This window comes from Triticum dicoccoides, chromosome 4B (genome assembly GCF_002162155.2).
Source record: "Triticum dicoccoides isolate Atlit2015 ecotype Zavitan chromosome 4B, WEW_v2.0, whole genome shotgun sequence".
NCBI classification, from domain to species: Eukaryota; Viridiplantae; Streptophyta; class Magnoliopsida; order Poales; family Poaceae; genus Triticum; species Triticum dicoccoides.
In genome coordinates this window covers 574,140,753-574,158,376 of record NC_041387.1, presented here as the reverse complement: position 1 = coordinate 574,158,376, position 17,624 = coordinate 574,140,753, and positions in this window count along the sequence as shown.

Sequence of the window (17,624 nt, the reverse complement as noted above, 5' to 3'; positions counted from 1 at the left end):
TAGGCGCGGAAAGGGATACAGAAACTTGGATCTGGGGTAGTCTTCAAGTCCTCATGTTGCTTCTGCTTCCGTGTAGTGCTCCATTGAGCTTGAAGTACTTGATGGTGTGGCTTCGTGTATGACGCTCTTCTTGATCCAGGTTGCTAATGGGTAGCTCGCGGTAGGTTAGATTGGGCTAGGGGTCGATGGCTCAGTGGTCAATGCCCTCGTAGAGATCGGGCAAGTTAGGAAGTTGGAAACACTTCCGGGGTTGTGATGCATGGAAAGCGTTGTGCACATCAGGTAACTCAGGTGGCAACTCCAGCTGGTAACTGTCTTCTGTTCATCTCGTAGTGATCTCAGAGGGGGTTGTTAAATCTTGGAGTGATCTCTAAGGGGGCCGATGACTCTTGGTGTGGGTCTCCTTGTCTTGGAAATGCTTGGTTCCTTAGAGAGGAGTGGCTTGCAGATACACATGGTCTTTGACGTGGAAGTATACTTCTTGAAGATGGTGGTTGGTGTAGTTCTTCCTCCTAGACATGACGATCTTCAGATGTTCCTTGACCAGCTCAACGATTCTTCTTCCGTCTTCGGGTAGACAAGTATGTCATCAAAGAAAGATGACAACTAACTTGTCCAAGCACTCCATGAAGTCTATGGGGTACGTAAAGTGGGCTGAGGCATTGGTGATGGTCACGGTTGAGTATTGGCCAAGTCTTATTGATCTAGAGCCAAAGCCCAAGGTCAGGATCCGACCATGTTGTGGCTTGGTAGGGCGTAAGGGTTTCAAGGATTCTAGTGTGCGAGTGAATCTTTATCATCCCATCTTTGAGCACAGTTTCTGAGATGCCAATAGTTCTACCTAGTCTTCACCTCATATTACCAAAAGAATCATCCCGTATAGGTCAACTCCAATCATCACTCATGTTATTCATATCCTCATGGCTCCCGAGGAGAGGTCTAACAAAATCATTCATGACAACTATTCCCAAACTCATATCTATGCAAATTCCAGGGGTAGAACATACAAGCTGCTAAGCTTGAATTTAATCACCACAACCCAAGTGCTTAGTCTATTGATCCAAGGTCTATGTTAGTGCATCTCTATCCTAAGGAAACATGTCGTATGCCACTCCAAGATCTAGTTTCCTTTCCTATGAATCAACTCCAAAATCCCATTAGCTACATAATTCATTAATTCTACAATTCCAATGTCTATGGTGTCCCACATGATCTTCTAATGCCCTATAATCCCAAATACTTGAAAGGGCTACCTTGCTATAGTCAGTCCACCAATTTCCATTATCATGGTCATGTAAACTCCAAGGTCAAGCATATATAGATCCCTAAATAAATTCTGACAATTAATCCAATCTCCTCATTTATGGTCCACCAAGAAACATGGTATCATGATCAAGATCATCAGTCTAAATCCAATTTACTCCGAACCATGTAAAATTACTCTGCATCCATACTCCACTAGGGTAACCTATTTAATCCAAATCTCATGTCCCGCGAGAGTTTCCACACTTTCCCCCAAGTCATTATCGTAATATCAACTATCTCCTATCAATATCCCCTGGCTAAGACAAATCCCTATTCCTCCAAGAATTCCAGCTTGCGATCATAATTGTCCTACTAAATCCAGTTTACTCAAGGGTAATGAAAGCTATGCTAATCCATAATCATGATCCCACCAAGTTCATCTACCAACATGGTAGCCCTATAATCTACCAAAGAGTCTCAGATAATTCCTCAAGGTCACTGATATAAACTCATCAAGTCATTTGTCCTCTGTTCAAATATCCCCGAATTGGTATTTCCTATGGCATCGTCAGTTCTGGTGCTACCTTAGGATGACAATGTGCTCGCTCACTACGTCCACTAGTTCCATAATGAACCCAGTCTTGTGCAAGGTTACAGAGGCTTAACTGGTTCTCTTGTGATTCCGTAGGTTAAGCTCAAGGTTAAGGTTTTGGGCTGGGGTATCTTGTGAAGTCTTGTAGGGTATAGGGATAGGGTTCTAGTCTTGAGGTGTAAACACAGCTCTACGGGGTTCCACTTGGTCGAGGAGGCTGTAGCAAAAGTCTTCAGTGCTTGTTGGTCGCCGAGGTAGAATCCCTGGTGTATCTTGTCTTGCCGGTCTTCAGTTGATGAGAGCGATGAGAGAGAAAAGTGGCATAGATGGGGAATGCCTAAAGGGGGTTCTATAGTGTAGGTGCAAACAAACGGGTGCCAAAAAGGGCTAAACAAAGGAAAACAAGGAAGGTGATATAGTCGCGCACTTGTTGCCTAGGGCAAAAGTGCGACTTATATCAAAACATAAACAAATAAAAACAAGCAACACACAATCATGGTTCTATTCGAACTATCATACGGACTCGATTGCGCATAGGGGCTACACGACTCATCCTACCCTAGGGGTTCTCGGACTAAGTAGTCGTGCTTTACTTCGTGCCTCGTGCAGTCTTCTGGGTTTTCCTCAGGTGTTGCTACGTCTCTTGTAGTTGTTCGATGAAACAATCCGGGTTGATCCTGAAGATTCTTCAACAACTTCTCGCCTGTTGAAGTGATGGGGTGAAGGTGGCTCCTCGTAACTGGCATTGACTTGGTCTTCTATTGTCTTCTTAATCACGACGATCCCTTTTTGTCTTCTAAGCCGTCGATGGTACTAGGTAGGTAATCCTTTATGCAATGACATTATCAAGGCATAATAGAGGTCCATCATGTCGGTTACGTTGATGACAACATCGACACCAAGAGCGGGGGATGAGGAGAACCGTTTTCCTGCTCACTATGGTGAGGCGGACCAAATGGCTAGGTTCTCATCCATTGGTGGTTGCCGATACAACAATGGTAGTGACAGGGTTACTCTATTAGCAATGTATATCATGATCTTGCATATCCTATGCCCTGATCATCGTAGGCTAAGGTTGCATCATCTTGGGGCAGTGTCAAGGGTGTCACCATCTCCTGGGTATTCAGTTCCTCATTCCTTGAGGATGTGTCTTCTGTTGGTATCGTCTTGTTGTGATGTCGCCAATCTTGTGTTCAGGAGATGTGGGTGAACGTCTGGCAAGGCATCTTCCTTCTAGATTATCCACGAGGATTACAAGGAATCCAGTGGTCAGGGGCATAAGGGTCCTAGCGACCAAAGGTCTTGAAGGGGAAGAGATTAATAAGGAAAGTATACCTTAGTTTTCAAAAAACTGAGAAGGGAAGAGAAGTATAGATAGTTTTGAAAACTAGTAGTAGTTTTGGAAATAGTTTTACGCTAACTAACGACCATGCTAACTAAGGCTTCCTACAGTCAGGATGGCTCGGATACCAGCTCTGTGGGGACCCCGACTCATAAGTCGAGATCACCGAATGCACGTGTACAGTGATCCCAGAGATCAATGCTCACTGAACCCATAGAAGCTGAATAACAAGAGTCTTACATCCATACATACCATTTTACACAAGTAGGACCATTATGGTCAAGTCTTGAGTGTATCATCGCAGCGGAAATCTTCAATAACAACTTGGACCCATGCCATCTGCCTTAACCCTACAGGCATTCTGACTGGGAAAGCATCCTAGCTCGCACGATCGTCACCAAAGAACTCTTCAATATATCTTGTTCTTTCATGCCTGGCCAATAAAATAACAAGTGGCAAGCCAATGAGTACTTTGAATGTACTCACAAGCAACCCATGTTTTGGTTCAAGATACAACAATGCATGATATAGGTAAATTTTTGCAGAAAGCTAGGTTTGAGTGCAATGACATGTTCAACAACTTGTAAGACATGCATCAGGAGAATTCAAGTAACCATGAGGACAGGTTACAGATATCAACATAAATAGAGTGGGCATCAACCCAACTCAATCATGTCAAGTCCCTTGACTTGACCCAAGTAGTTCTCCCCAATCATCCAAACACACACACTGGTTTGTGAAGCTCTGGACGTAGTTTAAGCAGCACCACCCAACTGTCCTTGACCGTGGACACGACTATTCAAATAGTTTTACACTCTGCATAGGTTGCACACTTTACCCACAAGATCCGCGGAACTTCCGTGTCATCCACGACCCGCGGTACCTCAAGTACCCGGGGTAAGCACCCGATCACTATCTTTCCCTAGAAGACACTAACAAGGAGTCCACTCGTTGTTCCGTATCCTCACGATGTACATCATACGAGACTCACTCGAGATCGTAACATCCGAGAGGGGACGCAACGGTGTATCCGGTGCCCTGTAAAAACAGTCATGGCCGCCTTACATGGCACGACCCCGTCCCGAGAGAGAGCACCAACTCTCCCCCGTCACTAGTAATGCGGGCTCCAAGCTAGTATCGGCCTAGGTAATCAATAATGCCCTTTCCCATACAAGGGTAGAGTGGTTGCGCATGTAAGGTTGGGACAGACGACAAATCTTAAATCTAATCCATTTTCGAAAACAACACACACCTGCCTCAGTACACCACTTCGTCATCAAGTGGTTACCCATCTCGTCATCTCCCTCGGGCATAAGTGGCACCCGACGGGGTTTTCGAAATGTCCTTTGAAAATACTTTGTCTCCTTCATCATGCATATACCCGTCCCTTTTTGCGTAGCATCTACTTTAGCATCCTATCTACTCCCACCGGCATAACCCTCATAAGAAGGTAGGGTCATGCACAATGCAAGTATCAACGAGGAAGTACGGTGGCAAACCATCAAAGTTGTTACCACCTCATCATGATTCCGTTGCAACAACAATATGGTGCTATATGACATGCATAAAAAGGGTTTCATAGACATGGTCAAAGGCTGCTTGCCTGTTTTAACAAAGTCTTTGAGGTCTTCAAATATCTCTGGTCCAACTCCGAGCATTTCATCTATTTCGTCAACTATCGTCGAAAGCAACCATAATAAGCAACACAACAAGGCAGGAAATAAAAGTGCTCTAAAAATATTAATTTGACTTTTCTAGGACACCACTGGTTATATGAAAAATAACCAGACTGGTTTCATTGGAATTGGGTCAGTGGATATTTCTAAACATTTTGATATGATGGAATCAAGGGGTTTATGGATTTGCAAGAAGTGTACAGAAATATATTTTTGTAAAATGAGCAAAGGCACCCATTTAACAAACCATGATTTTAGAAGCATCTAGGAGTTGGTTTCACTGGACTTGGAGTTCAAATGAATTTCCTATGAATTTGCAAAGTTGACAAATATGAAGAAATGGCTCATTATATTGTGTGGCACAGAAAGTATTAAGAAAAATGTTCATAAACTAAGTTATGAACTTAGAAGCATCTGGAAATTTGAATCATGGCATTTGGATCAAATTTGATCTCTCTGTGATTTTCCAAAGACCATCACTTAAATAGGGAAATGGGGTTTTGTGAAATATGTGTGAAAGAAAGTATTCTAGAAAATGTGTAAGATACTCCTTGAGGTAGAGAATGATTTATGGGGTCACTAGGAATTTGAATCATCAAATTTGGAGGTAATATGAATATTTGGGAGAATTTACAAGTTTCTGGAAAAAGAAAAAGACAACTGAAGTGGGGGTTATACCTATGCCGCGCACCGAGCGCAGCATAGCGGCCTAGCGGCTTGGCATACCTATACCTATACCTATATTGGGCCGGCCTAGCGGCTCGGCCACGCGGACGACAGGGCGATGTCGAAGGCGCCAAGGTGGAGTACGTCTTCGCTGCGGGGACACAGGAGAAGCCGAACGCGCCTCCACTTGCCAGCGTGGCCCGGTGGCTGGGCCACTAATGAGCTGGGCCCGCCTACCGGTTCGTCCTCAACCTCCCGCGCGGGCACGAAGCGAGACGGAGGAAGCGTTCGACGCCGGCCGCCGGCGCTACAGGGCATCTCCGGCGATGCTCCGCCCAACAACGTGCTCAGGGGACCCGGACGCGTCCAACCATGGGTGGCACGATCGCCCAGGGGCACCGGGTTGAGCAGGGTGTTGGCCGCGGCGGACGAGGCCGGCGGTGATGGGGGGCACGGCACTACGGTCACCGGGAGGAGTAACCGGAGTGCAGGGGAGATTCGGGGGGTCGGTGGAGATGCATTGAAACACATAGGTGGAGGGGACAGGGCTCGGGCATCGCGATCTTAGCCCGATGCCAGCGGCGGCTCTCCGGCCATGCGGGGCTGTGGAGGGCACAAGTAGGGGAGTGGCTTGGTCCAGGAGGTCTCTGGGAGGGAGAGAGCGCGAAGGAGATCCATAGGGGGCCTAGGGCAGCTGTATATAGCCAGCCCATGGCTCACCGTGGTCCAGTGCACCGGCTAGGCTATTGCCGTTGCTGCAGGTCACGGGGGCTCATGTGAGCGTGTCTGGGGTCCTTGTGGGAGAGTTCTACGGCCAGGGGAAGGAAGAGAGAGAGCGGGGAAGGGCCAGAGCTTCGCGCGTGTGAGGCCGCTCATTGGAGCTCTCGGGCGGCCGGCGCGCATGCGAGCAAGGGCAACAGGAGAGAGAAGGAGGAGGGGACAGAGGCGTGGCGTGCTGCGGACGTCGAGGAGCATCGGCTGGCGTGAGGGGGAGAGCCGAGGTGGCTGGAGGTGCTTGGCAGGGGGCGGCTACAGTGCGGGAGCACACTGTAGCGCGCTCCAGAGCGTGCAAATGGCCGGCATGCCATTTTATATGCATAGTGGGCACGTCCATTGGTGTCTAGCAGGTGTGGGAGAGAGTAAAGAAAGGAGAGCGAGGCTTGGATGTTCTGGAGGGGCTCTGGTGAGAGAGGAGGGGTGAGAGAGAAGGGTGTTGTGGCTGTCCAGAGGGGTAAATGAGGAGGTTTCACCCCTCAATCATTGAGCTGAGGCCAAGGGAGAGTTACTGGAGGTAGAAGAGGGTCAGGAGCAGCTGTGGTACAAAGTTGAGCCCATGAAGATTAGTGGAAGAGGTCAAAAATGGCAGTTTTATAAAGTGGCAGAAGGTGTTTCATATTAGTTTGGGAAAGTAGATGATCTCCATTTGTCATGAGGCTTGACAGGGTGACATGGTATGAGAAAATAAGAGGTTCCACCAAGATTGAGTTCATTTGGGAAAAGTTGCCAATGCAACTTTTGCAAACCCTAGAAATCAGCAGAAATGGACTTTCCAAGATTTAGTCATGCAAATCTGTTCTCCTTGATGCACCACTTGGTGTAGTGTCATAATTTGGGGTTTAGGGCATGCCCACAAAGGTTGAGAGCAAAACAAGAAAGTTGACAATGTAAAGTTGTTCAAATTTGATTCTGGACAGAGAGGGTTTTGAGGCACTTTGATCAAGATATCATTTTCTCGAACTTGTGCCATTTGGTCTAGATACATAATTAGACCATTGGATCATGTGCACCAACTTTGAGAACATTTGGACAAGTTTGATAATGTAAAGTTGTTCAAACTTGAAAAAGGACAGAAATGGTTTTGAGAGGGTTTCATGGGGTTATATTGTTCTTCGTGACATGAGGCTTGGCAAGATCATCCAATATGTCATATGTGACATGCTAGAATTTTCTTGGAATTTTTAGATAATATTTCCTTTGTAAATGTTTCAAAAGCTTGAAATATCCAGAAAGGGTTTTGAGGGGTTTGACCAATATTTTGAACATGACCATGTGTTGAAACTCTTTTATATGGACAATTAAGTCCACTGAGTTTACCTAAATTTTCAAAAATATTTTCAAAGCATTAAAATAATTTTAACCTATTAAAGACCATTTCTGGTCTTAAGAAAAAGCTTTTAAATAAAATAGGAAAATAACTTTTAAAATTATATTTTTGTGGTTTCTGGGTATCCTATATCTAATAGGAGTCAAATATATTTTTGGAAAGATTTTTACTGCCCTTAATTAAGTACTTGCAGTGCAAACCTCAATTCAGGGGTTTTTGAAAAAACTAATTTTTGAAAATACTATTTGGCCAAATTATTTTTTCAAAAAATTATTTTTATGTCCTATACACATGGCATGATCATTGGGAAAGGTTTTTGGATCAAGGAGAAGGAGTATAAGAGTTGGAGGATTTATTTTATTTTTAGAGCACTTGCAAACAACAGACAAAAACCAATCAAGGCAAGGTCCAACACACTGAAAAGTTTTTGTCAAACCACACTTTATCATGATTGTTAGCTTAAGTGTAGTGCCATGAAAAATCAGGGTGTGACAGTAAATCTCGCCCCCGTTCTGGCCACTTCCCTAAGTGCCATAGACGCAATCGCGTTGTTGAACATGGCTACCCTTGACCAGTTAATGTTGTCATTGTTTTTATCTGCGCCCGAACGAATCAGGTTTAAATCGCCTCCCACCATGAGCGGGATCTGCGCAGCAGCAAGACCCAGCACCTTGGCTTCCAGTTCTCCCAAGAACTCAGCCGAACGGGAGTGATTGGCTGGTCCGTAGACTTGCACAATCGCGAGCTCTCGAAGCGACGCTCGCACGCGGATTCTGGCCGCAAGAAAGAAAGTGCCAACCTCCCAGGTCAGTACTTCCTAAGTGGCACCACAAAAACCCAGCAGCATGCCACCTGAGTGGCCGTGTGCTGGGCTATGATGCCAGACAAAGCGCTCTAAGGGATCAATCACTAGGATGTCCTGATGTCGTAGATCTGATTTGATCGTTTCCTGGAGCCCTACGATATCTATCGACTCCTTCCTAATGTACTCCCTCAATTGGGTGCACCGTCCCGCGTGACTGAAGCCACGAATGTGCCAAATGAGCGCCCGCATCTATATGACACGATTCCGAAGGCGCACCCTCCTGGAGGTGATCGCCTTGGCCACGCGCCTCACCTTGCCGCAGCGAGGCAAGGGGGGAACCGCAACCCCTGTTGTTGTATCCCCATCAGGCTGGATCGCTGGCACCTACGAGGGCTTAGCCTCCAGTGCCAGGCGTTCCGCGTGTTGAGCAGCCGCCGCTGCCAACGCTGCCTGCGTCTGCTCCTTAGCACGAATCAACGAGATGAGCTCGGTCACCCCACCTTCGCCCATCGGTTCCACCCCGCTCTCTCCCAAAACCTCACCCATATGTTCGTCTGAAAATGAATTGAGGATCGTAAAATGCGGCAAGGGGTTACCTGAGGTTTCCAAGTTCTTCTGAGCTTGCAGGAGTTGAGCGCGCTGGAGCGAAGGAAGGTTGCCTTTGGCACCCTTGGCGCGCGCACTGACCCGTAGGGGAGGAACCTGCCCCTCCACCACAGCCTTGGTGCGCTTGGCCTTCGGAATAGGTGCCGATTGGGACATCTCCTGCGCGAGCGGAGCGGGGACAGGGACCGCCAGGGCCATCACCGCCTGGCGCGGCGTCGCCGGCGCCCCAAAGATCTCCGCAGCACTCCTCGCCTCCGCACACACCTTGCGCACCACCACCTTCTTGAGCAGCTTCACCGCGCCGAGCTTGCCGCTGCTGCGACCGCCTTGTGTTGGAGAGAGCGAGGGGCGAGGCAGCGAGTCCACCGACACCGTGATGGGGGTGCGTGCCTCACCCTGTGGCTCCGCCAGCTGCGAGGGGGCCTCCACTGCATCCAGACGCACCGGAGGCGACGTGACCGAACCCAGGTTGGAGCCGTACTGGTTCGGAATGGAGAGGTCCATCTCCGACGATCCTCCGGCCAGTGATTGCTCTGCCCTGGGCTGCAGCGCGCGGGCCGTCGCTCCGCTTTGCTCGGTAATGCCCAGCTTCTCCCATGCCGCCATGTCAATGGAGTCGTCCTCCATGCTCGCGTCGTGCTCTTGGTCGTTGTCTTGGACTCCGCCTCGCCCCGGCCCATTCGGGCCCTTGCCATGAGGAGGAGGGGAAGGAGAAGGGAGAGCGGGTGCCGCTAGTTGCGCCGGGGGGAGCTCGGGCTCGACAAGATGTTGTAGCCGTCGCTGTTGAACCAGATTTGGACCATCCCACGAAGCTTGCGAGGGTTGCGGCAGGCAAAGCGCATGCGCACTGGCCCGGGCCGGATCAGCGACTCCTCATCAACCTGCAGGGGGCGGCCGAGCATGGTGGTGGCTGCCATGAGCCGTTCGGGGCGCCGATGCTTTGGAGGGATGCCACCCAGCTTGACCCACACCTCCGGCGTCTCCAGACTTTTGGGTGCATCAAGAATCGCATCGCGAATGTCCACCATGAGATTGTTGAGGGACAGGAAGAGCTTGCCGCTCCTTGTAGCCATCCGCAGCATTGCAGGGTCCGGGAACACCACCGAGAATGCGCCGCCTTCAAGGGGGGCAATCTGCCGGTCCCATGCACCCTCAAAGAGATGCTGCAGCTCCCTCTCCAAGATCTCCCTCGAGAGCGCACCGGAAGGCATGGAGAGCACCGCCGTGTTGGCCCCCAGCAGAACTGGAGGCGCCTCCCGCGCGTCCTCCGAGAACTGAAGACAGAAGAATCCCTCGCCGGAGATTGCATGCCCCATAGTTTGCAGGAGCAGCGGCTTGCCGCGGGTTGGGCACTGCGCCGAGGTGTGCCCCTCCTTGCTGCACACCACACACAGCGGCTGGAAAGAGCACGTGTTCTGGAAGTGGCCGGAGCGGCCACACTTGAAGCACTCGGGGCCGTCGGCGTCTTCAACTGGGATCGGCGCCTCCTCTGTGCCCTTGGAGGAGCCAGGCAGCTCGGATCTGGGCGGGAGGGGAAGCATGAAGGCCGCCGCCCCCGCGGGCTTGAGCTTCGGCTTCTTCACAAGCAGATCGCCGGCGCGGTCGCCGCCCTGGGAGGCCAGCTGCCCCTTGCGCTTGAGCTCGAGCCCCTTCTTCTTGTACTCCTCCTTTCGCTTCTTCTTTCTCTCCTGCTCCTTGAGCCACCACGCGGGCGGCGGCCCCCACCCACCCTCATCGTCGGCGTGGCCGCGGTTGCAGTCCCGCGGCGGCTCCATGGGCGGCTTCTCCCCCCAGCGGTCGGACTTGGACCCCATCGACACCACCTCCACGAAAGAGCACAGCAGAGGCGGGGGGGCTGGGGTAAGGAAGAGGAAACGGGAGGCGTGGCCGAAACGCCGCACGCCCGAAACGGTGGCTGGGAAACCTAGAGCTGGATCTAGGGTTCCGCGGGGCAGCCAGAGCCATTTATATGGCTGCGCGGCTCGGGCTGGAGTAGGCTGGGCTGCCTCCAGTGGGCCGGGCTGGGCCGCGTGGTGGGCCCCCTGCCCAACTGAGACAACGCTAGTCGCGGCCGACGCGCAAACCAGCCTCGCGGTTGGGCCGCCAAGCGCCCCGGGGGACCGGCCCAGCACCGCCCCAGGCGAGTCGCCCCCAACCCTAGGACGCCCGACGCCCGAATCCGTCGGCGCCGGCTGCACCAAGCGAAGCAGGGCCGGAGCTGGCTGCAGGCATAGACCCATGTCTGCGAAGCCCATGCTGCCCCGCCCCGAACAGCTTGGAGCCGTACGCGGTCCCCTGCCCACGGCGGAAGCAAGCCGCCTCGTGCCACGGCCACCAGGCACAAACGCGCGCCGGCGCCGGGCCTTGAAGGAGCCCCCAAGCTCCTCCGTGCGCGCAACGAAGTCGCCGATGGAGCACGCCGAGAGGCCGCCCTCCGTAGACCCCGCCGCCGCGCCCTCCTCCGCCTCCTCTTCACTGTCGGAAACCTCATCGGCCAACGTCCAAAACCGACTCCCCGACCACCCAGCCGCGCCCGAGGCGGTCACGGCCGTGCGCCTGGACGCCACCGTGGCCGCCGCCGTCCCCTCTCCCGTCGCTGCCAGAGCGCCAGGACCGGAAGCAGGGTCGGGCGTGGGATCGCTGTCCCGATCGCCAGATCCGCCCGCGGGGGCGGTCCGTACAGGAGTCGTTGGAGTCGTCCCCTCTCTGAATTGCAATATAATCTAGCGGCCGGACAAGGCTTGGCAGGTGCGTCAGGCTAACCTACCTACCCGCTAGGTCAAGGGACCAAAGCGAGGTGATCCACACTTGTTACTAATCTGTATTATGGATGTGTGGGTTTGTACAAGGGAGCATTAGTATGAATCATAATAATCACATCATGCGGCACTAAGCAGGTGGAGTCAATGAACAAGGGTACCCATTCCAGGTGGAGTCAACACATCATCTGCCAAAGAGCTTCTAACTCAAGAGGGTCTAACAAGCATGCTACCTTGACCAATTCCATGGTTGGACGTGGCTGTCAACATATGGGAGCGGTGGCCACAGCAAAACCAATCTGGGGAGTATTACATTTACTAATAGGAATAGTGGTTTTCTTATTTAATTATAATTATTTATAATCATTAAGCTTATTCACGAACTCCTTATGACTTGGAGCTTCACACCGCTCGAATTTCCGGTAGATTCTATCCTTGTGGATCATATTTGTTCAAAATATATCCTTGCCAATGCCATAAATAATGTGCCTGGCATAATCAATTTCAATAAAACTGTGAATTAATAAGAAAATAAAGGTCCCAGGTTTCTGCATGGTTAGCCTGGGTGCAGGTAGAGTGCATGTTTTAAATAAACAAAGAACATAAAAGTTGAATTCAAAAGTTCATGTCGTCCCCGTTGAACTAGTAGGCTGCTCACGCTGTCCGAGGAATTCAGACATCATCCATGCATGCTATCACAGCGACTGAAATACTGGTAATATTCAATTACCAACGGCGAGATGTCAAAGAGATGAACAATACTGGAATTACTGATTGAGGCGCAACGCAACAAATGGACCCGATCAACTTACTCAAAGTGGAATTAAAGTCCTCGGCATGCGGTGGATATCTCTCTGCACAGGTTGACCTCTTAATTAATTATTAATCAGCTCGGTTACAGCTTACAAGACCGACCGACTTCAGAGAGACTACTCATCTTATAAACATTCCCTGATCGGACTTGGTATTGCAACACTTGTGATATCTAACCTGACATGAAATTCGATATACCAGTACCCGGTTGCACAAGGTTTATGAGAAGATGTACATTTACACATATTTAAAAAAAAAGCGCTACTACTGCATGAAACAACAATCAAAAGTCCTTGCCTCCACTAGTGCAGAACCGGGCAATAGCACCGGTTCGTAAGGCCCTTTAGTGCCGGTTCCATAACCAGCACTAAAGTGTGGACAATAAAGGGCCCCTCCTTTAGTACCGGTTCAGCACGAACCGGTGCTAAAGGGAAACCACGTGGCACGAGCCAGCTTCAGGGGCCTGGAGCCCTTTAGTACCGGTTGGTAAGACCAACCGGTACTATAAGGTTTGGGGGGTTTTAGTTTTACGATACTATAGGGAAAATCCATCCTACCACCCGATGGTAGTTACCCCACATGTCTCATATACTAGCATGTGGTACTATATATACTATTTTATTGTTTTATATATGTTCATATACTATATCTAAGATATTTCAAAACAAGTTACATGAAAAAATTGCATATGAGCCCATAGTTTTTGTTATATTTGTGAAATACGTACATATTTGTACGTAAAAAAGAGCATACTCAAAAAATGGTACATACTACCTAAAAATTTGTGTATATACTACCTAATCATTGTTATATACTACATATTACATATACATACTCTCGGTTTTGACAGATACTACATACAACATACAAAACGGAAGTGGTGGTAACTACCACTGCTTGTAGGAAACATTTGTCCTATATAGAATTTCTAGTAGAACCAATCATGCATATATATATCATCAATGTCTCACAAACCATCATATTAATTAATTCACACATACACACATGTATAGCTATATACAATTTCTCCTACATATGCATGTTGCCTTCGGAGCCAGTGGCATTAGCCTAATTGGTGCCTTCGGAGCACGATGACAATTGGAAGTGGTTTTCATGGGGGCGGTAGCGGGTAATAGTATTCTCCCTTCGGATTTATGACCTGGTCGAGCAAAAATCCCGCTATTTCCTCTTGAAGTGCTTCTACGCGCTCCGTTTCTAGGAGCTTCGCCCGCACCTCTCTGAACTGTTAAGAAAGAGATCAATATGCATGTGTATTAGTTGTGTGAGTAGATAATGATAATGGTGTAAAAATTGTGAATAGTGTTTTGACAAGCGTACCCATTCCTGTCTTTGAGATCTGCTCCTTTCGGACGCCATCATGCGAATGTTCTCGCAAACGCAGAATGCACACAGATCAGTCCCCTGCGCCTGCTTCAGGGCCTTTACGAGAATGGAATTTGATCAGATAATAATTAATCAAGCATGATAATTAAAGAGATGGCAGCTAGCTAGCTAGCTAGTACTACTTAATTACTTACCTTGGGTCTTCCCCATTTAAGCTTTTCTTTCCATTCGCCTTCCGTGACGCTGATGAACCTTGCCCAAGCCCTGCCCGCCGACAAAGAAAATGAATAAAGGGGTTATTAAATAGTTCATATCATGAAATGACGAACTAAATAGGCCGAGATATATAGTTAATAATGATTGAAATTACCTGTTGACTATCCCAAACAAGATGTTATAGTCAGTTTTTTCTTTGAGTAGTGAGTCCAGTATTTCAACTGTTCCGGCGTCAACTTTAATGATACACAAGACCCAGTGAAATCTGCATGCACACACGTTTGCATGTCTTAATTAAGCGGGCATATGTAAGCAAAAACATGTAGCTAGCTAGTAGGCAAAAACAGAGAATTTGTAGTACAAGACAGTGTGACTCACTGGAAGTTGTAAGGAAGTAGTATATCTTCATTGTATTTGAGGCGCTTCAAGAACTCTAGCATGCTGTCCTCTACGGCCTTTTGATGACGTGGATCTATTTTCCATGTGTATTCATTAACGGTGTTTGGGTCAATGAACCCAATGCCAAAGCATCCACCTTTTCTCATTTCATAAATCTTCATGCTGCATATAATACCACAGAAAAGAATATAGTAAGGATAATTACAGGTAATGATTGATCAAAAGGATCACTACAGCTAGCTTGAGACTTAAATTACAGAAATAAATCACTTACAGACAATAGCAACTGATGATAGATTTGTCGAGTGCGTCTTGATTGTATAACTAAAACAGTTCAGAATACTCAACGGACACAACTTTCTCATGGTAGTAATGCTCCTCCTTGACATTCACCATGAGGGACAATCGATCGGAAATCTTGGTAATGTTCATGTACCATTGATGCAATTCATACATTCTCGTTGGGAGGTTCTTGACCTTGTCTGGCTCGACCAAAGGTTGGCCCCGGACATATTTCCATTTTATTTCATCCTCTCTAAGCAGAGGCATGGGCTCGATCTCGAGAAGTTGTCCAACAGTGATTTTGAGAACTTCAGCCTGCATTATATGGTCCTCCGTTATTACCACATTGCCCACCTCAGGAACGTAAACTGTTTGCCCACAATAATATTGGGCGCGCGTACTGTCACTTGTTGTTGGCACAACAAGTGAGGGGATCGATTGCGCCGTCTGTTCTCCCAGCTGGGGAATGGTTTTCCCGCATTTATTGACGCTGCTTCTTGTTTGCTCGATCCCGAGCTCGCCTCCTTACGTAGACGTGCTCGATTTAACTTCCTGATGTGGCGCTCATAGTCTGTGTCAACAGGCTTGGGAGCTGGTGGTTGAGCCATACGAATGAAGTGGTCAATCATTTCCTCAGGCACTTTCTCCCTTGGCGGCGGTGGCGGTTTCGGTGCAAAATGGGCTTCCACCTCGGACTTCGATATGGCTGTGATTTCCTCCTCGGACCTGTCATAAGCCCTCTGCGGAAGAGGCGTGAGGCTTGGACCATATTTATATCGCTTGCCTCCGCCTGTACTTCCTGTACTACCTCAACTCGTACCGCTACGCACCATAGCTGCGGGGTGTCTCTTCTGCGATTGCTGAGGCGGCGGAGACGGCTGACGGGGCTGAGTTGGACGAGGAGGAGTGGCCGCCTGAGGCTGTGCCGGACTTGGAGGAGGAGTGGCCTGAGGTTGTGCCGGACTTGGAGGAGGAGTGGACGTCTTACGCTGTGGCGGACTTGGAGGAGGAGGAGTGGCCTGACACTTTGCCGGACTTGGAGGAGGAGTGGCCTGACACTTTGCCGGACTTGGTGGACTTGCAGGAGCGGGAGACTGATGACTCGGTGGCGGACTTTAACGAGGAGTCGGCTGACGCGGTGTCGATGGCCTTCGAAAGATGATGCAATCCTTTTTCCATAGGATGATACGATGGTTGGCCTCTCCGAGAAAGCGCTCGTCGTCACCTCCAGGAATGTCAAGCTCTAGCTCCGAATATGGGTCCACCACCTCATCAACCAAGACACGAGCATAGCCCGCTGGAATCGGGTAACAATGGAAGGTTGCCTCGGGGGGATTTGTAAAAGCAACGGCGTCCGCCACCTTCATGGATATGTTCTTCATTTTGACGTGTAGCTCGCAGCTAGTGTTCTCCGTGATGTCATCCACGGGGTATCTACCCAGCATTGCATCGTCCGGGGCGGAACCCACGCTGCTTCTCGGCATGGATGGGGCGGTGCTATCCAATGCTGGATCATTCGCTAGTTGCTGCAGCTGCTGAGACCCCCTTTGCTGGGTAAGTGAGTCGATCTGCTCCTGCTGCTGCTGGAATTTGACTACCAATTCCGCTTGACTTGCTTCTAGGCCTTGAAGGCGTTCATAGTCCCGCTTCCTCTGCTCCTCCTCCATCTTCCTCTTCTTCTCCTCCGCAATCTTCTTTCTCGCACGGGTTCTGTAGTCGGTGTTCCAGTCTGAAAACCCCTCATACCACGGAATAGCGCCTTTGCCTCGTGTTCTTCCCGGGTGTTTAGGATTTCCCAGGGCACGGGTAAGCTCGTCGTTCTCTCTGTTGGGCTGGAACACCCCTGATCGTGCCTCTTCTATTGCAACAAGTATCGCATCGTCGGCTCCCTTCCGACTTGCCCTCGTCGAAACATTGCCTGTCTTCGGGTCCAACTCCCCCCCATGCGCATAGAACCAAGTCCTGACCCTGGGGGGGCAGCTCTTAGTAGCCGGAGTGGCACCTGCATCCTCCATCTCTTTCTCAGACTTATCCCACTTAGGAATTGCCACCGCATAGCCACCTGGCCCCAGCTTATGGAACTTATCCTTTTTCGGCATTCTTCTTGTTTATTCTCGACCGTTCCTTAGCTAATTCCGAATCCTTGAATTTCACGAAATCGTCCCAATGAGCACGTTGGTTCTCTAGTGTTCCCTCGAATACTGGAGTCTTCCTTCCTCCCTTGACGTACTTGTTCCATTCACGATTCTTGTGGTTCTTGAATGCAACCGCCATCTTCCTAAGAGCAGCGTCCTTGACTTTCTGCACATCTGCTTCTGTGAAATGATCTGGTAGGGTGAAATGTTCCATGAGAGTATCCCAAAGCAGATCTTTTTGATTCTTGTCGACAAAAGTAACATCTGGACATGGAGCAGCGTCCTCTTTGCCTTTTTGTCTTTTGTCTTTTGCTGGCTCTCTCCATCCTTGAAGGGAGATCGGGAGTTGGTCCTTCACAAGAACTCTGCACTGACGAATGAACTTGTCCGCAATCTTCTTAGGCGCTAATGGTTCGCCATTAGGTCTGACTGCCTCGATATTGTACTTTACGCCCTCCTTCAACTTTTTATTCGGGCCTCGTTTCGTCCTTTTGCCTGAAGATTTGCTCGATCCGGATGGCTGAAAGAACAAAGATCGATTCGTTAATATATCTTCAAGTCATTTAAAACATGTGATGATCACCAGATACCTGCTTATATAAATATATATACCTCGCCGGTCTTTGTTGTTTCAGGATCA